General features: G+C 45.7%; 1 long non-coding RNA gene across 1 annotated transcript in view; it reads left to right on the top strand.

The window, feature by feature from the left end:
- LOC138950149 (uncharacterized) overlaps window positions 1-21,743 on the top strand; it is a 29,137-nt gene that overhangs the window by 1,085 nt on the left and 6,309 nt on the right. The window contains exon 2 of the long non-coding RNA XR_011450524.1: window positions 17,554-17,667. This is a non-coding gene — a long non-coding RNA (uncharacterized lncRNA). The remainder of the gene's footprint in view (window positions 1-17,553; window positions 17,668-21,743) is intronic.

The raw sequence follows: 21,743 nt of genomic DNA, 5'->3' as shown, positions 1-21,743 counted from the left end.
GTTTTAGAAAAACATAAAAAAATTACAATTTCCAGATTTTTAATGACCAAAGTCATTAATTAATTTTTAAGCCACCAAGCTGAAATGCAATACCGAAGTCCGGCCTTTGTCGAAGATTGCTTGGCCAAAATTTCAATAAATTTGATTGAAAAATGTGGGCGTGACAGTGCCGCCTCAACTTTTACAAAAAGCCGGATATGACGTCATCAAAGGTATTTATCAAAAAAAGGAAAAAACGTTCGGGGTTATCATTCCCAGGAACTCTCATGTCAAATTTCATAAAGATCGGTCCAGTAGTTTGGTCTGAATCGCTCTACACGCACGCACACAAGCACGCACACATGCACACACATACACAACGACCCTCGTTTCGATTCCCCCTCTATGTTAAAACATTTAGTCAAAACTTGACTAAATGTAAAAACGAATTACTCATTTATTCATTAGCGGTTATCACGTGTTTGATCCAATTATACACAGTGAGCCTGATGTCAAAGGAGTCTTAGGAACACAACGGGACCAAAATCAAGAGTACTGGTCAAGAAACAAAGATGCAGTTTGTGTCAAAGCAAACAAGCAAAACAAGCCAACAAGTGACTACAGAATCCCCAAGCTACCAAAGCGACATTAGGCAAAACTTTTGTCTAAAACCTACACTCCGGTCTGCCCTCGGGCGGACCACCCTCATCTTCCAAAAAGGGATGAATTGTTTTGTTACTAAACCACCTTATGAAACAACCAATACACCCCCTCCCCCTGTCAACCTGTACATACAGTACACAGACAAAATAATGAGAAGGGTTGAACACACAACCACACCACTCCCCACATTTACCTGTACCATCAGTACACACAACAATACGGAAAAAAAACCCGTTAAAGGCACGATGTACTATACAATCACCAAGCCTTACATAAGCCTCAATCACTGAGAGGACAGTACACACAAATACACCCAAACAAGGGAAATGAAAAATAGTCATCTATAAATGATTATTCTGAAACGAAGAACAAAAGTGATGAGGATATGGGTTTGAATAGTTGTCCCCTGACGAGGCTACCTTTCAGTTTCCCCAGAACACCTCCATAAAATCACAAAGAAGCTATCCTAGCTATTTGAAACAGTAAATATTGCCGAAAAGTACTATAATTGGGAGAGGTACTTAGGGATCTCTGGGCTGCCTACTGCATTTGCCGGGTTTGGCAGACCCTTGATATTTTACCCCCTACGGATATGACGTCATCAAAGGTATTTATCAAAAAAAGGAAACAAACATTCGGGGATATCATTCCCAGGAACTCTCATGTAAAATTTCATAAAGATCGGTCCAGTAGTTTGGTCTGAATCGCTCTACACGCACGCACACACGCACACACGCTCGCACACACGCACACACGCACGCACACACGCACACACGCACACACATACACCACGACCCTCGTTTCGATTCCCCCTCTATGTTAAAACATTTAGTCAAAACTTGACTAAATGTAAAAACGAATTACTCATTTATTCATTAGCGGTTATCACGTGTTTGATCCAATTATACACAGTGAGCCTGATGTCAAAGGAGTCTTAGGAACACAACGGGACCAAAATCAAGAGTACTGGTCAAGAAACAAAGATGCAGTTTGTGTCAAAGCAAACAAGCAAAACAATAAGTAAACTATTCACAATCACAACACTATTTCACCGACATAGCAATACTTAAATGTCCGGTGGTGGAAGAACAACACAAGATTGACTTTATTGATTACATAATGACTGACAAAACAAAGAAACAAAATAAAACATGTCCTAGAGAAAAGAGCCTAAAAACAATCACTCGCTTCACTGATAGTTTTATTCATAGTGTTTTCACACATATAATAATAATAAATGAGCATTCATATAGCGCAAAATCATAAATTTACAATTATGCTCTTTGCGCTTGAAACATTTAAAATTAAAACACAGTTTTACAAGCATTTACATCTACATTCATAGTCAACAACGCGTAATTAAAAGCATACACCATCAAACATGCATTACAAAAAAAATGTAAAAATATGTAAACATTGAAGAAAAGTAGGAAACAAACACAAACAGTTCCTAACCCTCAAGGCATAAATAACACCACAACACAAATAAACATAAAAAACATTATTTATCTAATATTTAAAAAAAACATCGCCTGCATCTTGCAAGCGAGTGTCCTTCACGATTTTGAGATTTCATTTTGTTCATCATAAGAATGTGTATGTCTGTCTACTTAAAAAAAAAAAAAGTCGCGTAAGGCGAAAATCGAAAATTTTAAAAGTAAATTTTGATTTGATTAATATACTTACCCGACTCACATCTAGCATTAACCTCTGGTTTAAGTGCCGGGACGCTGAACTACGCTTCACCCCTTAAGGGGAAGTAACCCTAAAAAAGAACAGCCTAGACCCCGTAAACTGGGTCACAGGTCAAGGCATACCGTCACGTGACTGAGCACGCGAGACCGCCGCCGCCATATTGGAATACTTCACTCGAAACGAAGCGAAACATTCATTTTTAGGGTAAATTAGAGCGGGGTAGGCGGGAGGGTATTAACGATGTGAGTCGGGTAAGTATATTAATCAAATCAAAATTTACTTTTAAAATTTTCGATTAAATTACATATCTTATCCCGACTCACATCTAGCAGATTGCTAATGTAGGTGGTGGGAAAGAAACTCACTCTACAAGTTGGAGAGAACCTGCCCTGCGGCTACCAAAGCCGGAAAGGTGTTGGTCCCATCCTGACGAGTAAACAGATTCTCAGTGAAACTCACTTATTTCTGGTAAGAAACCGGCCTGCTTCAACCATGACTGGTAAGCAACCACTACCATCCCAGCGGGTATTAGAAAACCCGCCAAAAGTAATAAAGAAAGACGTCCTAAAAAACGTCCAAAACACCTATGTGAGGCCGATCGAGATTTGCCTGATCGCAGAACCGCTGAATAAAAGAGCCCAAGCTCAGGCCCCATGAGTTCTAGGCGAACTCAGAGGAAGGACAGAACGCTCCCCCCCCCATTGACTGCCACACTCATAAGCTTGTTTAATGAGTGTGAAAGCCCATCTAGCCAGTGCTTCCTTGCACAAATTTGACTCTATCCGTCCAAAACGAAAGAACCAAAGAACTGGTCTGGCACTCCAAAATGAGCCATGCAAGAATGAGTATGTCCAAAATACCCAATATCTTGCGTGAGACCCAAAAAGTACGTAAACAAAAGACAAAAGGCTTGAAGACAGGGCCCTTTTCACGCTGGGCGTAAAAAGAGAAATGACTTGTCTAGTTCTGAACGATGTTTCTCCAGACTAATGAAACATCATCTTCCGCCAACAACAAAAGTTCGTGGAACATCTTAGCATCCTCGTGAACTTTTTTTTGTTTTTGTTTTTTTTGTTGTTGTTGGTCGCAACCACCCATAGATTGCTAATGATAGTAAAAAACCACCAGATAAGGTCAAATTAGATAAATAACCCTTTCACATAAAGTCTGTTGAGACCTGAGTGAAACAGCCGAGTGAAAAACCTTAAGATTCGCTGCAACAATGCCAGACATCTGGATGACTTGTTTTACAAGTACAGCGTAACAGACAGATACAGAGATTCGTGAGTTACGTCTTCCAGAAGCCGAAAAGAGCGCCAAACTCACTGACCTGTCTTGATCGTAGCTGACGAAAAGAGTGAACAATCTCTTGCAATCAGCAAGACCAGGAAGACAGTCCTAACTCAAAAGAGAGCTGTGAAAGTTCGGAAGACAACAAGACATGTCTTCCGATGCGAGCGAGTAAAACAAAACGAACCTGTGCGGCGTCTCCCGCCTGAATAGAACAAAGAGTTCCAAATGACCACAAGTGAAACACCCTCCGAGGAGTGAAGCACTAAAGGATTATGGCTTGAGTAAACCACAGCACCATAGTCCCATGAGGTAGACGCTAATGTTCGTAATGAACCAGAGACAAACACTTGTCCCTTGTTCAATGAAAAGATGCAAGGCAAAAAACCATCTGACAAACTAGACTCTTTACAAAGAAGAGTCGAAAGAACGTCTTAAAACCGAAAACAAAGGAAATAATTTGTAGACCGGCGAGACTGCAACCTCTCATCAAAATGAACCGAGATTGCTCCTCAACAAACCAATGCGGCTTAAGCAAAAGCGGCAAAAGTCTTAACTTAATTCTCACTAGCAAGTAGCTATGAAAATTAAATCGACAAGGAAGCAAGGGAGCAAGCGTCAAAGTGGGCGCTTGCTGTTGTGCCGAACACAGAACGATCAGTACGTAAGGCTGTCCGCTCAAAACTGAATAGGACGAACCCTGTAGGCTACCGTCAAAACATAATGTGAAAGTATGTGAGACCTCGGGAAGGCGTGAAGCCTCCCAGGCCTAGGAGATAGACGTCAGCTCAAGAAAGACGTGACCAATCTCCTCCCGATAAACGGGTGATACCTGAGTACAGTATATCAAGCCCTCATTAGCGAGGAAAAACCCCTCAAGATAGAGCATAAGTGTCCCTGAAGTTCCTAAACTATAAGGGACAAACACCTCCAAAGAACCAAGCTGTGAATCCAGCTTGATCCAAACGATTAGCCAAAAGTAGGCCACTACTGGTGCATGACCTGCTTTGAGTGTCTACCCAAGCAAGACCGAGTGTATGACGCAGTCCTGCTTCCTGCGTTAAGAGTCCAAGTCTAAGAAAGACAAGGACTCATAACCCTCATGGGTTGTGACAGAAAAAGCCAAAGAAAGACCATGGCTATGAACTGGACTGTCAATACCCGTCGAGTAAGTTAAACAAGAGTGCCAAAACCGGCAGTCCTGTTGCCCACAAACTGAATTTAAATCTTCTTGCCAAAACAGAAGAAGTTAAAAGAAAGTCCGAACGACCTCCTAAAGAGGCCAAAAAAAGTGCATTCAAAGGCCGACAGCTGTCGTGAATGACCGCCTATCTACTCAAACAAAGTCTGTCATCCGCTTTCTACCTAAGTAGAATGCTGATCAGACTCGTAGTAATCCGAAAAAGTTTCGTGATAAAAAGAGGTATGTGTGCTCAGCGAAACAGAAAACGATAAGTCCAACTGATCACAAGTTATCCTCTCCAGTCCATGCATGAGCAGATGGAGATAGTACGAGGAAGCCGCGATTCTGGTTGAACGACAGCAACCGAACGTGCGGGAAACACAAAGGCCGAAGCCTGGAGTGGCATGAACGAAATAGCTGAAAGCCGCAGTGCCCGTAGGTCAGTCTGCTTGTAGGCAAATGACTACGTAACAAAGCCAAAAACAGAAATCAAAGCAACTACTGGTCGGCATACCGAAAACCAGGAAGCCAACCTGTCAAAAGATTCAAAAGACGAAGTGTCTTCAACAAAAAAACCTGGAATTAATTTTGCTGCCAAATCGAGAGTAACCCTGAGTTTGGCCGAAAAACCAGAACTAGTCTGTTCATCGATGAAAGACCAAAGGTCAGACGCGGGGACCGACGCAAGCTGTATAAAAGATGCCATCACGTACAAAACCTTATCATCCGAGACAGGCGAAGCTGAACAGGAAGTAAGATACAAGGCATCACTGCCCCCAACGACCCAGAACCCCAAAGGGTTGACGTCGTAAGTTGCGAACAGGAAAGAACAAAGTGCTACGATTACCCGGAACGCCGGAAGACGAACCAGAAGTAGCCGAAAAACTCCAGTGCAGAAGTACCCGCAACACCGTGGTGGTGCGAACTGATGCTAATGCGTACGATCCTTCACTCGCCCAAACAGCCGAAGCGAAATCGGAAGTGAGAGACCTCGTGTAAACACGGCGTGGGAGAAACGGCGTGCCGGGACAGACATCTGCTCAGTGTTGACCTTAGCTAAGGTCGAAACGTCTTTAACACTTGCGTCATTCCGGAACTCAAACGGATCCAGGGAAGACCTAATAGAACGAGAGAGTGTCCAAAGGAGTGTCTCAGAGAGAGAGGCAAGATCAAGAGGGTACCTGCCTGTCTCTTCCAAACCAATACCAGAACCTTCTGTGTAGACAAGGTCTGTCTTGACGGTAACCGTCCTCCCTAAGAGTGGACAGCTACGGCGTGACCGGAAGGGCTGCACTCAGTAGGGCAAAAGTGTCAATAAGGTTCTGAGGCCGACGGCCGAGTGAAAACCTGCGCGCAAGGGCAGATACACTAGCCTGTGGAAGTCGGACAGTGGTAAGCCAAGGCTTAGCAGCGACTGGAGCCTGACCATGAGCAGAGAGGAGAGGCACCGTGCCGACAGTCAGGGAGCTCGCCGTGCCTGGAAAGCTTGCTAAAATATTAGAGAGCTCATAAGCAACTAAAGAAGACTCAGAGAACTGAAAACCTTCAGCTGCTGTTGGTGCTGGGCGGAAGTCACCCACCGCTGATGGTGGGGGTAAGACAAGTCCAGCCTATGAAACAACGCCGTCAGAAACATATTGTAAGCGACCTGTGCTGCAATAGCTAAGGTTGGCTTCAGCTTTGACGGTAATTGGAACTCAACGTCGTCATCATAGAATGAGAGATGATCGTCGAGCTCCGACTCCACTTCCGTATGAGTCGAAAAGTCCGCGTGACTCGCCGAGTCTTGGACATGATCAACCGGAAGCGAGGCTGACTGCAAACCGGAAGTAGAACTTCGGTGCAGAGCCTGCATGGAGCCAAACTTCCTGCCCAGGCGGAAGTGGTGACGCAAGTACACCGACGGGGGAAGTCATAGACAGCCCGCGTGCACCTTGGTCTCCAGATCAATGTAACATTGATTGCATTCCCGCGTCAACATCCCGTGAGCTCCGCTTCGTATGAGTCGTATGCCCCGGGTATGTCGAACTTTCACTCCCTGACCTATGAGGCGGGGGAGCTACTAGTTGCGGTCTATGCGGAACGCTTTCGCCAAAGAGCCTGGCTACCGGCGAACCCATGTAACATCGATTGCATTCCCGCGTCAACACCCCATGAGCTCCGCTTCGTGTGAGTCGTTTGCCCCAGGTATGTCGAACTTTCACTCCCTGACCTATGAGGCGGGGGAGCTACTAGTTGCGGTCTATGCGGAACGCTTTCGCCAAAGAGCCTGGCTACCGGCGAACCCAACGTACCTGCGGAGAGTGCCTGCTGTGCAGAAGCAACAGTGTCCCGAGGGACCATCTCTCCGAAGCTGGCGTGCGCCAGTTATCCCGCCCGCAAGTCCGCTGACGTGACTGTGGCCAAAGGAGGCAACCGGATGCGGGAAAGTGAAGAAACATCGCCAACACCCTTGGGCGGCGAACGCAACTCATCTCGCGTAGCCTGTAGATCGGCGGCAAGTTGCTGCTGTTGAGAAAACATGGTATACATATGCGAGGAGAAAGAAGAGAAAAGGGAAGAGAAATCTTGCTTATCACTCTTCTTAGGCTTAGCCGAACGAGCCCTACTCCTGTTATAGATTCTTTTAGAACAGGCATGGTAGGGCTTGCTGGTACAACAATATCAACCGAAAGCGAAAAATTAGACACCGGTTTTACAAGAGTAACCGTTGTCCCTTTGGGTTTATCTTTATCTGACTACTAGCAGGGGAAGAATCAGCAACTAACTGTCGAGTATTAGGCTTTTTCTTCTCTTTGTCCGCCATGTTGAAAACAACTCACAGAGAGTAGAACAACAACAACAAAGTTGACGGACACAAGGCAAAAATTCAAGTAAAACAAACAAAGAACGATCTCACCAATACAGCCGTAGAAGCAGAGACCGTGAAGAATAACCGGGGTGAAGATAAACTGCCAACCAGGCAGCTGGCTGAAAGCCAAAATGCGTAGCTCGAGAGAACAACGTCCTAGCGCTAGGACCGCTGAGGAAAGAGTGAAGTATTCCAATATGGCGGCGGCGGTCTCGCGTGCTCAGTCACGTGACGGTATGCCTTGACCTGTGACCCAGTTTACGGGGTCTAGGCTGTTCTTTTTTAGGGTTACTTCCCCTTAAGGGGTGAAGCGTAGTTCAGCGTCCCGGCACTTAAACCAGAGGTTAATGCTAGATGTGAGTCGGGATAAGATATGTAATTTAATACAACATTTAGTCAAGTAGCTGTCGAACTCACAGAATGAAACTGAACTCACTGCAATTTTTAAGCAAGACCGTATTCTCGTAGCATCGTCAGTCCACCGCTTGCGGCAAAGGCAGTGAAATTGTCAAGAAGAGCGGGGTGGTAGTTGCGCTGAGAAGGATAGCACGCTTTTCTGTACCTCTCTTCGTTTTAACTTTCTGAGCGTGTTTTAATCCAAACATATCATATCTATATGTTTTTGGAATCAGGAACCGACAAGAAATAAGATGAAAGTGTTTTTAAATTGATTTGGACAATTTAATTTTGATAATACTTTATATATTTTTAATTTTGAGAGCTTGGTTTTAATCCAAATATAACATATTGATATGTTTTTGGAATCAGAAAATGATGGAAAATAAGATGAACGTAAATTTGGATCGTTTTTAAAAAAACATTTTTTTTACAATTTTCAGATTGTTAATGACCAAAGTCATTAATTAATTTTTAAGCCATCAAGCTGAAATGCAATACCGAAGTCCGGGCTTCGTCGAAGATTAGTTGACCAAAATTTCAACCAATTTGGTTGAAAAATGAGGGTGTGACAGTGCCACCTCAACTTTTACGAAAAGCCGGATATGACGTTATCAAAGACATTTATCAAAAAATTGAAGAAAACGTATGGGGATTTCATACCCAGGAACTCTCATGTCAAATTTCATAAAGATCGGTCCAGTAGTTTAGTCTGAATCGCTCTACACACACACACAGACACACAGACACACATACACCACGACCCTCGTCTCGATTCCCCCTCTACGTTAAAACATTTAGTCAAAACTTGACTAAATGTAACAAACACTATGTCGACGTTCTGTAAATGTAATGTTTTTTGTGTTAGTAAATAAACGTTCCATAACCTACCATTCTTGCCTTTTGATTCTTCATTATTCATCAAGGGAAATAACCTTTTCAAAAGTCCCAGCACATACAAAGCACCTTTAACTTGCTGTACCAAAGAATGTTCAGTTACACAATAGATTTACTCAAATATCGAATGCTGGTAACAAAACAGTGCAACAACTGCATTAAACTCAGCTGCAACATACAATGAACGAAGAAGAGGGGGCGGGGGCGTAGTCAAAGGATAATCAAATGCAATGGAGTGTTCAGCTACTAACGAGCAGATGATGCTATTGTCCAATCCGGCTCTTGGCCAGTATTTGCATTAACATGCGCGTGCCACTTTGAAAGCACGTCCTACAGTGAGAAAAATTAGCCTCAATACGGCTAGAATCCCATGATCTTTGTTTCTGGCAGTACCTTTACAATCAATTACATCACACACTACATAACCATTCCTAACAACCTGTTACACGACACTTGAGATTGCCACAAGTTCTCAAATGCCGTATAGTTGTGTTCTTTTATTCTACGTCGCCCGTCTTCGCAGCAACAGAAAAACAACTCGTCAAATTGAGTTCGAGGATTTATTTAGCATTACATACATACAACTGCACATCTAGCAGAACTCAAATAGAAGCTTTTTTAACATTCAAATCGCGCTGGCATATATAGTAAATACTCAATCTCGAGAATATTCCAGACCGAACACGATACAACTACATTATATGCGAACCGCCCATGGACTAGAATGGTGACGTTCTCTGTGACGTACATCAAAAGGTGCCGACGCCCTTAATCCGATCGAACGCCACGAACTCACACTAAATCAGCATGGTAAACAACTTGTTTTGACAGGACTAGAAAGTTCACCTGCATTCTCGTCCAAGCATAAATATTGTGTTTACAAAATATAATATCGATACTTTCCCACAAAGTACAAATAAGTCAACTACACGCAACACACAAAACTGAACCAAAGCTCAGCAACGGTAGCGTTTCCTAACATTACCCCCAACACCAGAAGAAATTTACCTAATTTCTTTCAATCATTGAAACGCTACCTGTACACATATTATGTATACATAACAGATTGAAATCCAGGTATGTACATTAGTCTGTTGGAGAATGAACACAGTTTTAATCACATACTCGGCTGAGAAAATCTGCTCCAACATTGTCTGAACCCTTGATCGATTCCACTCGCATATCAAAGTTCTGCAAGTACATCACCCACCTCATGATACGATTATTCACAAACTTCGCAGAGTTCAGGTAGGTGAGGGGTTTGTGATCAGTCTGAAGCACGAATTTCACCCCTTGGAGGTAGAGTTCAAATTTCTTGATTCCCCACACGATGGCTAAACACTCTTTCTCCATGGTCGAGTAGTTCTTCTCGGCTCCTGACAGCTTCTTGCTGGCATAGCTGACCGGAAACGGTTTACCTCCATGCTCTTGCATCAGCATGGCGCCGATCCCTTCGTCCGATGCGTCTGTACGCAAGATGAACTCTTTGGCAGTATCAGGAAGGCGTAGCACCGGGTCTCGTGACATCAGGTCGCGCACGGTCTGGTATGCCTTCTCCTGAGCTGGTCCCCAGAGTATTCGGTTGGGGCATCCTTTTCGGGTCATGTCCGACAAAGGCGCCGTTATGGCGGCGAAGTTTGGAATGAACTCTCTGTAGTACCCAGCCAATCCAAGGAAGGATCGCACCTGCTTCTTGGTTTCAGGACGTGGCGCATTGAGGATCTTGGTGACGTTTTCCAACAAAAGCCCCTTTTGACCTTCCTTCAGTGAATGACCTATGAAGTCAACGTTGTCGGTCCCCAAAATGCACTTGCTGGGTCTCACGGTCAGATTAGCTTTTGTCAGGCGGGAAAACAATTCCCTCAAAGTCTCCAGATGCTCCTCAAAGGTCTCCGTGTGGACTAGCAGATCATCCCAGTAGTACACAACATTCTTCATTCCTTTGAGCATTTTTCGCATTCCCCTCTTCAGGATAGCACCACTGTTCACCATGCCAAAAGGCATCCGCAGGCACTCATACGTTCCGTCTGGAGTTGCAAAGGCGGTCTTTGGTATGTCCTCTTCGCGCACAGGAATCTGCCAATATCCCTTGCTGAGATCGATCTTTGAGAAGATCTTACTGCCGGTTAACTGTCGGAATAGATCAGTTGCCGTCGGCATTGGTTCAGGGTCAAACACGGTGATCTTATTGACTTTCCTGAAGTCAATGCATACCCTGTTTGTACCGTCTTTCTTCTTGACAACAACAACGGGAGATGAGTAAGGGGACGATGACTCACGGATGACCCCCAACTTCAACATGCTGTCGATGTCCTTCTTCAAGGATTCCCGAGCCTGAAACGGGATAGGGTATGGTTTTGAGCGAACAGGAACGTCAGATGTGAGGTGGACTTCATGTTCGACCAAGGACGTAGAGCCTGGAACATCAGAGAACCTATGGGTGAAGTCGCCCATAAAATCATGCAGCTCCTTCTGCTGATCTTCTGTCAGGTCAGGTCCTAACTTGACGTCATCCACTCCCTCTTTCTTGTGGAGGTCTCCCAACTCCAGTAGTTCCTCGCCGTCGAACTCGTCTAGTTCGGCTGGTTCTTCCACACTTGCTGCGACCTGTACTGCTTCCGGAGGTCTCTCCACATACAGTTTCAGGAGGTTAGCGTGGTAGATCTTGGACTTCTTGCCGACATTCACCTTGTAGTCGTTGATCCCTACCACGGCCTCAACCTCGTATGGGCCTTTCCACTGCATCAGTAGTTTGTTGTGATCAGTGGGAAGCAGTATCAGCACTTTGTTACCTGGTGTAAACTTCCTGTTTACGGCTTTGCGGTCGTAGTAGTGCTTTCCGCTATCCTGAGACTTTCTCAAGTTTTCTCTCGCAATCTCGAGAGTCTCCTCCAGTTTCTCTCGCAACTCGAACACGTACTGGTAACTGTTCTTCACTTCAGGTGTGTCCACATCTTTCGTCCACAATTCCTTTAGTATCTGCATCGGGCCTCTCACGGTCCGCCCGTACATCAGCTCGAACGGGGAGAATCCAGTGGACTCTTGTGGCACCTCCCTGTATGCAAATAGCAAGGCATTGATGTAGCGATGCCACTGCCTTGGCTGCTCACTGCATAGTTTCTTCAGCGTGGACTTCAGCGTCGCATTGAATTTTTCGACCAGCCCATTGCACATCGGGTGATAAGGTGTCGTAGTCAAGTGACGAATGCTCAGCAGCCTGTTGACCTCTTCCATGCATTCAGAGACAAACTGTGTCCCCAGGTCTGTGAGGATCTCTTCAGGAACCCCAATTCTGCTGAAAATGTCCACAAGTGCCTCGGCAACAGTCTCGGTGTCAATTTTCTTCAGAGGCACGGCTTCTGGGTACCTGGTTGCATAGTCTACCAGGGTCAGTACCCAACGATGACCCGCTTCACTTGGCGGTTTGATCTCGCCGATGAGGTCAATGGCCACCCTCTTGAAAGGTCGGTCGATCAAAGGCATCTTCTGCAACGGCACTTTCGGGACCCTTCCTCGAGGTATGGTTTTCTGGCAAATATCGCACGATCGGCAGAATCGAGTCACATCTGCATGCAGTCCTGGCCAGTAAAACGCAGCCTGGATTCTGTCCGATGTCTTCTTGACCCCCAGGTGACCTCCCATAATAGAGTCGTGGGCCACCTCCATCACCTGGCGCCTAAGTGGTTGAGGCACCAGAACTTGACGTAATGGCTTCTCACCGTTGACTCTCGCGTGCTGGAACACTCTGTACAGGATCTTGGCCTTCACTTCAAATTGCACAGTGCCTTCGCCCTTAGTCATCTCCTTGACAGGACGACTCCTGTACTTTGTCAAGGTCAAATCAGCTTCCTGTAGCTGAATCAGCTGATCCCTGTCCACGACAGCAGTTGCAGAACTGTTGGTGACCCTGAGTGGCGTAGTTGTTTTGTCCTTCTTCGCCTGGGCTCTGGTCGTCACAGCGCTTACAACCTGCGGCTGGTCGCGGCGATGCACAGTTGCTCTGTCATCTCGTAACAGTTCGCTGATATCTTCATTCGCGAATGGCAGTGGGTCTTCCTCCTCAGCAGCAGGCTGAGCTGAGCCCATTCTCCATTCGAAATCAGGGTCATCAGGACGTCTCGCACCCCCAATGTTCCCAATTAATAGATCGTACAAGGGCTTCTTCAGGCAGACGGCCTCAACTTCTCCGGTGAAGTATGGAGTATCTATCTGGATCTTTGCCACTGGTGCCTTCACGCATTTGCTGTCAGCCATGAGCGTCCACTTGAAGTCACCAGTGAACTTCTCTGTTGGCACCAGATCCTCTTTGACGATGACCCCATTGCAGCCCGAATCTCTGAGAACAGTCACTTCCTGCTTCTCAACAAATCCCTTCGACACGGGCATGTTCGACACTGACACAGCTGCGCTGGCGACGACAGAGATTGACTTGCCATTGGCGAGTAGAAGCTGGCCATCAGATAGACATTCTTCCACGTCCGATGGTGTATCCACTTGCTCGGCAGCCCTTGGGAGTATGACGCTGCTCGCACATACTTGTTGGTTCGAGCCACTCATTTGCCTCTTGTTGTCGTAATATCTCCGTCGATGTTCTTGCGCTTTGTCATTGACATGTCCGTTATTTTTCTTTTGGGGACAGTTGGCGACTCGGTGACCCTTGGCATTGCAATGGAAACACGTTATGTTCTGCCCTTCATTGGATGATGGTGCGGACTCAGTTTGTCCCTTGGCAGGTTGGTTTCCCTGGTTCCCGCTCTTCTGGAAAGGTTTCGATGACTTTGACGTCCCCAGGGTCCTTCCATGAGCAATGAGATAACGCTCAGCAGCATCAGTAATGTCCTTCAAACCCCGCAGTTTTTGCTCTTCCAAGCGGGTCGCCAGGTCCTTCGGGCAGGCATTAAGGAACTGCTCCTTCACGATCAAGTCCCGCAGACTCTCGTATGACTGCTCTTCACCTGATAACTCCACCCACTTCTGCAGGTATGACGACAGGCGCTCCACAAACTGGCTCGGTGTCTCTCCAGACAATGGCTGGCATTCGCGGAAGCGTTGACGGTAGCCCCTTTCAGTGAAGTTGTAGCAACGCAACAGAGCTTCCTTCAGTACATCATAGTCTCTGGCGTCATCGTTTGAGAGTCTAGTGTAGACCTCAAGTGCTGCCCCAGTCAAATGTGCGCTGAGTTGAATCGCCCAGTCGTCGCGCTGCCATCTAGCACTCTCAGCGAACCTCTCGAATCTTGCAAGGTAGCAGTCGATCTGGTCCTTCCCGTCAGCGAATGCTGGAAGTTTCGGTGCCCTGTGTAGCATTTGCTGCTGGTTATCTCTTTGGCGTGGTGCCGCGTGCTCATTTTGAACACGCACCATTTCTGTCTGGAGCTCTAAGCGCTTGGTCTCCATTTCTATCTGGAGCTCTACGCGTTTCAGCTCCATTTTCCTTTCTTCACGCTGTGCTTCTCTTTCTCTTTCTTCACGCTCACGCTGCGCTTGTCGTTCTTCACGCTCACGCTGCGCTTGTCTTTCTTCACGATGCGCTTGTCTTTCTTTTTCTTCTCGCTCACGCTGCGCTTGTCTTTCTTTTTCTTCTCGCTCACGCTGCGCTTGTCTTTCTTCACGCTGCGCCAGCAGTCGTGTCTGGGACTCGACGAACTCCGTCAACTGCTTGCCTTTTAGTCCCAGTTCAATTCCTTTTGCCCAGAACTCAGCCATTCTGGTCTTTTCCGGTGCGTTCGTCTGTATTCTTTCACAGCCCCGAACGTAGACGAATGTAGTCTTCTAAAAGAACACAGTCTCTACTGCACCTCCGATGCTTCTCTCGTCGCTGTTCACCTTCGTAGACGCAGGCTGCCACCTTCCTCGTCTAACGTGACGGCGCACTCTGCTCACGATACGTACGCGACGTACCTCAGTCGTATTTCGTAGTATTAATGCACTAGCTCCGCGACGAAGTCCGTCTCGTCCAAACGGCAGCTAACCTCTGTAATCCCGATACACTCCGGCGTCGCTCACCGTACCGAGCTGCGGCGATTACCAAACTCTTCACCAGTCACACCGAATCCACGGTTCCGTAGTCTCAATACTGATCCCTCAGGATACACCCGATTGATGGCTACCTCCTGTGACTGTCTTGACTGTCTTTGTTGCTGGAAAACCCTTGGCGTTAAACGTAGATCCCGGCTTGGCCCCCAATTGTTACACGACACTTGAGATTGCCACAAGTTCTCAAATGCCGTATAGTTGTGTTCTTTTATTCTACGTCGCCCGTCTTCGCAGCAACAGAAAAACAACTCGTCAAATTGAGTTCGAGGATTTATTTAGCATTACATACATACAACTGCACATCTAGCAGAACTCAAATAGAAGCTTTTTTAACATTCAAATCGCGCTGGCATATATAGTAAATACTCAATCTCGAGAATATTCCAGACCGAACACGATACAACTACATTATATGCGAACCGCCCATGGACTAGAATGGTGACGTTCTCTGTGACGTACATCAAAAGGTGCCGACGCCCTTAATCCGATCGAACGCCACGAACTCACACTAAATCAGCATGGTAAACAACTTGTTTTGACAGGACTAGAAAGTTCACCTGCATTCTCGTCCAAGCATAAATATTGTGTTTACAAAATATATCGGTACTTTCCCACAAAGTACAAATAAGTCAACTACACGCAACACACAAAACTGAACCAAAGCTCAGCAACGGTAGCGTTTCCTAACACAACCAATGCATGAAATACATGCTACGACATTTAACTTTCAATCAAAATTAAACAAAACTCTACATACAATGCGATAGAAAAATAAAGGCTCTAGAGAAGGCACTGAACCAGCTTCCGTGCAGTAAATTACAACATTCTCTAAACTTGGATAATCGGAAAGTGCATAAATCATACAAATAAAAAGTAGAAGAACCCCAGACAAATCTCCTGATGTGCATTTTATGACGACCAGCATATTCTGTACTCACTGATGAATAGTTAGTTAGTTAGCTGTTGCTTTTCGGGTCCAGCGGACCATAATAGGCCAAATCAGGACCCCTCACTGATGAATGGTGACCAAACGAATAACACAGCACGACGTTTCGACCACTAGGGTCTTCCTCAGGAACAAATATCAGAAAAAAAAGAAGAAGACAGACGACAGAACAGAAAGAAGAACTACAGAGTAACGATACACATTTTACGTCTCATAAACCAAAACAAACGAACAGAGGAGCAAGGGAGACTACTCCATGATAACACACAAAAGGTAAACAAACAAAGGGAGGGAATCATGACTTACACCAGCTGTAAAGATACACTCAAAAACATCACTTTGCAAATTCCATTACTATGGGATTTGAATTAAGCCTTTATACTTGTAATATAAGATTCATTCGTTCGTTCGCTCGTTCGTTACAATCACTATTTTTGCTGTTATATATATTCAAAGCTGTTTAAAAAAAAAAAAAAAAAAACAAGTCGCGTAAGGCGAAAATACAATATTTAGTCAAGTACATGTAGCTGTCGAACTCACAGAATGAAACTGAACGCAATGCCATTTTTCAGCAAGACCGTATACTCGTAGCATCGTCAGTCCACCGCTCATGACAAAGGCAGTGAAATTGACAAGAAGAGCGGGGTAGTAGTTGCGCTAAGAAGGATAGCACGCTTTTCTGTACCTCTCTTTGTTTTAACTTTCTGAGCGTGTTTTTAATCCAAACATATCATATCTATATGTTTTTGGAATCAGGAACCGACAAGGAATAAGATGAAAGTGTTTTTAAATTGATTTGGACAATTTAATTTTGATAATAATTTTTATATATTTAATTTTCAGAGCTTGTTTTTAATCAGAATATAACATATTTATATGTTTTTGGAATCAGCAAATGATGGAGAATAAGATAAACGTAAATTTGGATCGTTTTATAAATTTTTATTTTTTTTTACAATTTTCCGATTTTTAATGACCAAAGTCATTAATTATTTTTTAAGCCACCAAGCTGAAATGCAATACCGAAGTCCGGGCTTCGTCGAAGATTACTTGACCAAAATTTCAACCAATTTGGTTGAAAAATGAGGGCGTGACAGTGCCGCCTCAACTTTCACGAAAAGCCGGATATGACGTCATCAAAGACATTTATCAAAAAAATGAAAAAAACGTTCGGGGATTTCATACCCAGGAACTCTCATGTCAAATTTCATAAAGATCGGTCCAGTAGTTTAGTCTGAATCGCTCTACACACACACACACACACACACAGACACACAGACACACAGACACACGCACATACACCACGACCCTCGTTTCGATTCCCCCTCGATGTTAAAATATTTAGTCAAAACTTGACTAAATATAAAAAGGAATACGCTTCCGTATGATTGTATTTAAACAATTATCAGCTTGCTTGGATCAAACCATAGATGCCAATGTAACAGTGCCACAATTCGAAGAATAAAGACAAGTATAATTCCTCCAACGTATTGTAGTGTATATCTTGTTTCGCTCGTACAATAGCACAACAATTATCAGACTACATACAATAAATACATGGTAACATTAATTGGAGCTTATTTCATGCTCTCTACACGTGCGTTATCTATGTTACAGCTCTCTTCAAGCCTTTGACTTCCCTCACAAAACAGAACATGTCAAGTGAAGGAGACTTGGACACTGAAACCCATATGGAGACGGATCAGGATGACTCAAATGAAGACGAAATAAGTAAGAAATTAGATATAACTTGCTGTTTTCTGTTTGTGATGGTGGGGTGATATATATATAGGTTACACACTCCGAGTTCTGATTATCTTGGATATTTCCCTCGGGTCGATTTTCATGTATTACCGAGCCTTTGGCGAGGTAATACCTGAAAATCGACCGGAGGGAAAATATGCAAGATATTCAGGACGAGGTGTGTAAGCTATGTATCCCATTACTCCGACGTTTTCATTAAAAACACTTACTTTTTCCACTAAAACCTGCCCGTGCCTGTTTTCAGCTTGCCAAAAGCCTCCGCAGTCGAAATTCATGTCAATGAATTCATGCGCAAAGCTAGTTCCCATTTGTCAGCATAATGGACGGCGTCATTCGACTTGTATGTGGACATTCAGTCATTCATATTGCTTATAAAAAGGTCTGCTATCTGCTTTTACATTTTGAAAGTCATTTTAAAATATCCCTGTTTATCCCATGACCTGCCTCTTTGTCTCTGTTAGATGATGAGGTGATTATTCTGGATAATCAATGGTTACCATATGGATAATCCATCACAATCGAGTCTCGATCTCACCTGTCTTTGGTCACGGTCTTTGATCTCAGAGTACAATTAGATAATTTATAGATGTCATCTGCATATTCAGAGTTTACAGATGGACTCCTTTTTTCAACATTCGACTGAAATATGTTGTGGTGTCAAAATCGATATCACGTCTAGCTACAGGCCTATATGCGTCAATATTGAGAAAATAAAGAATACTTCATACGATATGCACATTCTGCATGGATTCAAAGAGGGGAGTCGAGATATTTCGCTGGCTGAAACGACTGCATGGTCAAAGGCATGTTCAACGAGTATCGCGAGTGGGATCAAGGGACGATACTCCCTAATTTTTACACAGACAGCCATCTACACAGAACCGGTATAGAGAGAGAGAGAAAGAGAGGGAGAGATAGAGAGAGAGAGAGAGAGAGAGAGAGAGAGAGAGAGAGAGAGAGAGAGAGAGAGAGAGAGAGAGTAATCAAAACACAACCCAGTCACCTGGTAGTTTGAAAACTCAATCTGAAACTGACATCGATTGTCGAAGGCATGCCTGCGGTGCATAACTCTGGAAAAGTTGTCGTAGCTGGGAACCCGTTGAGATCCATTCCAACTCCAAAAAAATTATCAGAAGAGTCACCATGAAGTCAAATCAAACGTTAGGTTTTCTCATTATTTTGGTTATTTGCTTTGGCTTTAAGTGTATTGCCTCGATTGATAGCTGAATCTGCTTGCAACCGTGCTGTTCAAGACTGTTCGAACTGTCGTCTGCTAGACGGGCTTGTGTGAATACGAGTCGAGTAAACTGCGGGGTTCAGCGACAAATGAGGGAGTGGCATCAAAATAAAAAGAAGAAGACGAAAAGAAGTTGGAGATACAGTTTAACAGTTAAGATATATGGGGAAGAGAAGAGGATGTAAGGTGTTAGATGTTAGATGACTCGCCCAGAGTCTGAAACCTGACATCATTATTGGGACAGAAACGTGGCTGATCCCTGAAGTGGAGTCCAGCGAGATCATACCCCCTGACTTCAAGACCTACAGGAAAGACAGGAACAGAAATGGCGGGGGAGTACTCATAGCTGTTGCTGACTCCTTTACATGTACAGCAGAGCCCAGCCTAGACACCAACTGCGAGATCCTGTGGGTTAAAGTCAAATTACGCGGGAGGCGTGGTCTACTGGTAGGAGGCTACTACCGACCAGATGTTGGGGACGAACGCAGCCTCAGGGAGATGGAGGCATCAGTCAAACTAGCCGCAAACTCAAACGCCATCATCGTCCTAGGCGGCGACTTCAACTTCCCAGGATGGGACTGGAAGTCAAAGAGTTTAAAGAAAAGTTGTGCCTCCCCTCGCTTACACAACGACTTCAAAGACATTATAGCTGACGTCGGAATGGACCAGATCGTTGAGGTGCCCACAAGGGGCGAGAATATCCTTGTCCTAGTATTGACTAATCATCCCAGCCTCTTCCCACGCATCGAAATTGTCCCTGGGATCTCAGATTATGACATTGTATATGCCGAACTACAGATAAACCCCATACGGGTCCGACAGAAGGCGCGCCAAGTTCGCTGCTACGGCAAGGCTGACTGGGACAGCCTTCGCTCTGCCACCCAAAAACTCACCACCTCCATCCTCGACGCCCACTCGGGACACCTGGACGACCCTGAAGCCATCTGGTCAGACCTCAAAACAGGGCTGAATGAACAGATCGACCAGTTCATCCCCCTGAAGACACTGGGCCCCAAGAGAAGCCCCCCCTGGATCAGCCACAAGACCCTAAAGCTGATCAAGATACGTGATCGGATTCACAAACTAATGAAAAAGACAGGAAGAGCTGATCTCCAACCAGTATTCAAGGACCTAAAGAGTCTGATTCAGCGCCAGCTGAGTAAAGAATACTGGCGCTACGTGGAGGGACTCATCACCAAGGACTGTGATGACAAACCCTATCCCAACAAGAAATTCTGGACCTTCATTAAGTCCAAGCAAAACGAGTACTCTGGCATCTCTGCGCTCAAGGAGTCTGGGAAACTGATCACAGATGACAAAGAGAAAGCAGAGCTACTAAACCGCCAGTTCGAATCTGCCTTCAGCACCAAAGAAGAACGCAGCGTAGAAGACTTTGAACTCGGCTGCCCCATGCCCCCTCTCAGCCCACAACAACCACCACTCGAAGACATCATCATCACGGCCCCAGGCGTTGAAAAACTCCTACGTAACCTGAACCCAAAGCCCCCGCGTCCTGAAAGAGGTAGCGACGGAGCTTGCACCGGCGCTAACACTATTGTTCCAGGCCTCTCTCAAATCGGGCGTGGTACCAGCAGACTGGAAGCTAGCCCATGTAACGCCAGTTTTCAAGAAAGGGGAGCGTTACAGGCCGGAGAACTATCGACCAATCTCCCTCACATCTATCCCCTGCAAGCTCCTAGAACACATCATTGTGAGCGCCATCCTCTCCTACTGCGAACAACACGGCTTCCGACGGAGAAGATCATGCGAGACCCAGCTGCTGGGGTTTGTCGACGAGGCCTCGTTCGCGCTTGAGCAAGGGCATCAGGTGGACCTTCTAGTGCTGGATTTTTCCCGCGTGTTTGACAAGGTCAGTCACAGTCTACTCGTGCATAAGCTCCGTCAGTACGGCATAGGTGGTAAAGTTAACGCCTGGGTCGAGGATTTCCTCACCAACAGGAAGCAGTCCGTCGTCGTCAACGGGGCCATCTCAGAGCTAGCTCCAGTGGAAAGTGGCGTTCCTCAAGGGTCCGTGCTCGGACCGACGCTTTTTCTGCTGTACATAAACGATCTCCCGTCAGACCTGACCTCGACTGCGCGACTTTTCGCCGACGACACAGCGTGCCATGCTGACGTCAAGACAGCAGCGGACCAAGAAAACCTCCAAACAGACCTCGACAGACTGGCGTCCTGGGAACAGAAGTGGAAGATGGCATTCCATCCTGCCAAATGCACCACCGTACACATGACCCGACGCCGTACCACTCTACCATACGAGTACCAGCTCCATGGTCAGAAACTCCAGGAGGAGACCCAGGCCAAGTACCTCGGCGTCACCCTGACCAAAGACCTGAAGTGGAACACCCACATCGCCAACATCACCACCAAGGCGAACAGAGCACTTGGCTTTGCTAGACGCAACATCAAGCTCAGCAACAAGAAGGCCAAGGCGGCTGCATACAAGGCACTAGTACGACCCATCCTAGAGTATGCCAGCCCAGTATGGGACACACACACCGCTGAAGACATTACCTCTCTCGAAAAGGTCCAAAGAAGAGCAGCCAGATGGGTGTCGCATCGCTTCCGCCAGACTTCCAGCGTCAACAACATGCTCGAAGACCTTGAGTGGCCTACGCTTGAGAGCAGACGGAGACGAGCGAGACTAACAACCTTCTACAAAGTCCACCATGGCCTTGTCGCAGTGAAGAGCAACCACGCACCAAAGCCAAGCCCACCCAAGTGCACGACTAGGCAGATCCACGCTCTATCCTACGAAATCCCCCACTCTAGGACAGCCTACAGGCAG

The sequence above is a fragment of the Littorina saxatilis genome, linkage group LG16, assembly GCF_037325665.1.
Source record: "Littorina saxatilis isolate snail1 linkage group LG16, US_GU_Lsax_2.0, whole genome shotgun sequence".
Classification (NCBI taxonomy): domain Eukaryota; kingdom Metazoa; phylum Mollusca; class Gastropoda; order Littorinimorpha; family Littorinidae; genus Littorina; species Littorina saxatilis.
This window is presented reverse-complemented; position numbering and strand designations above follow the sequence as displayed.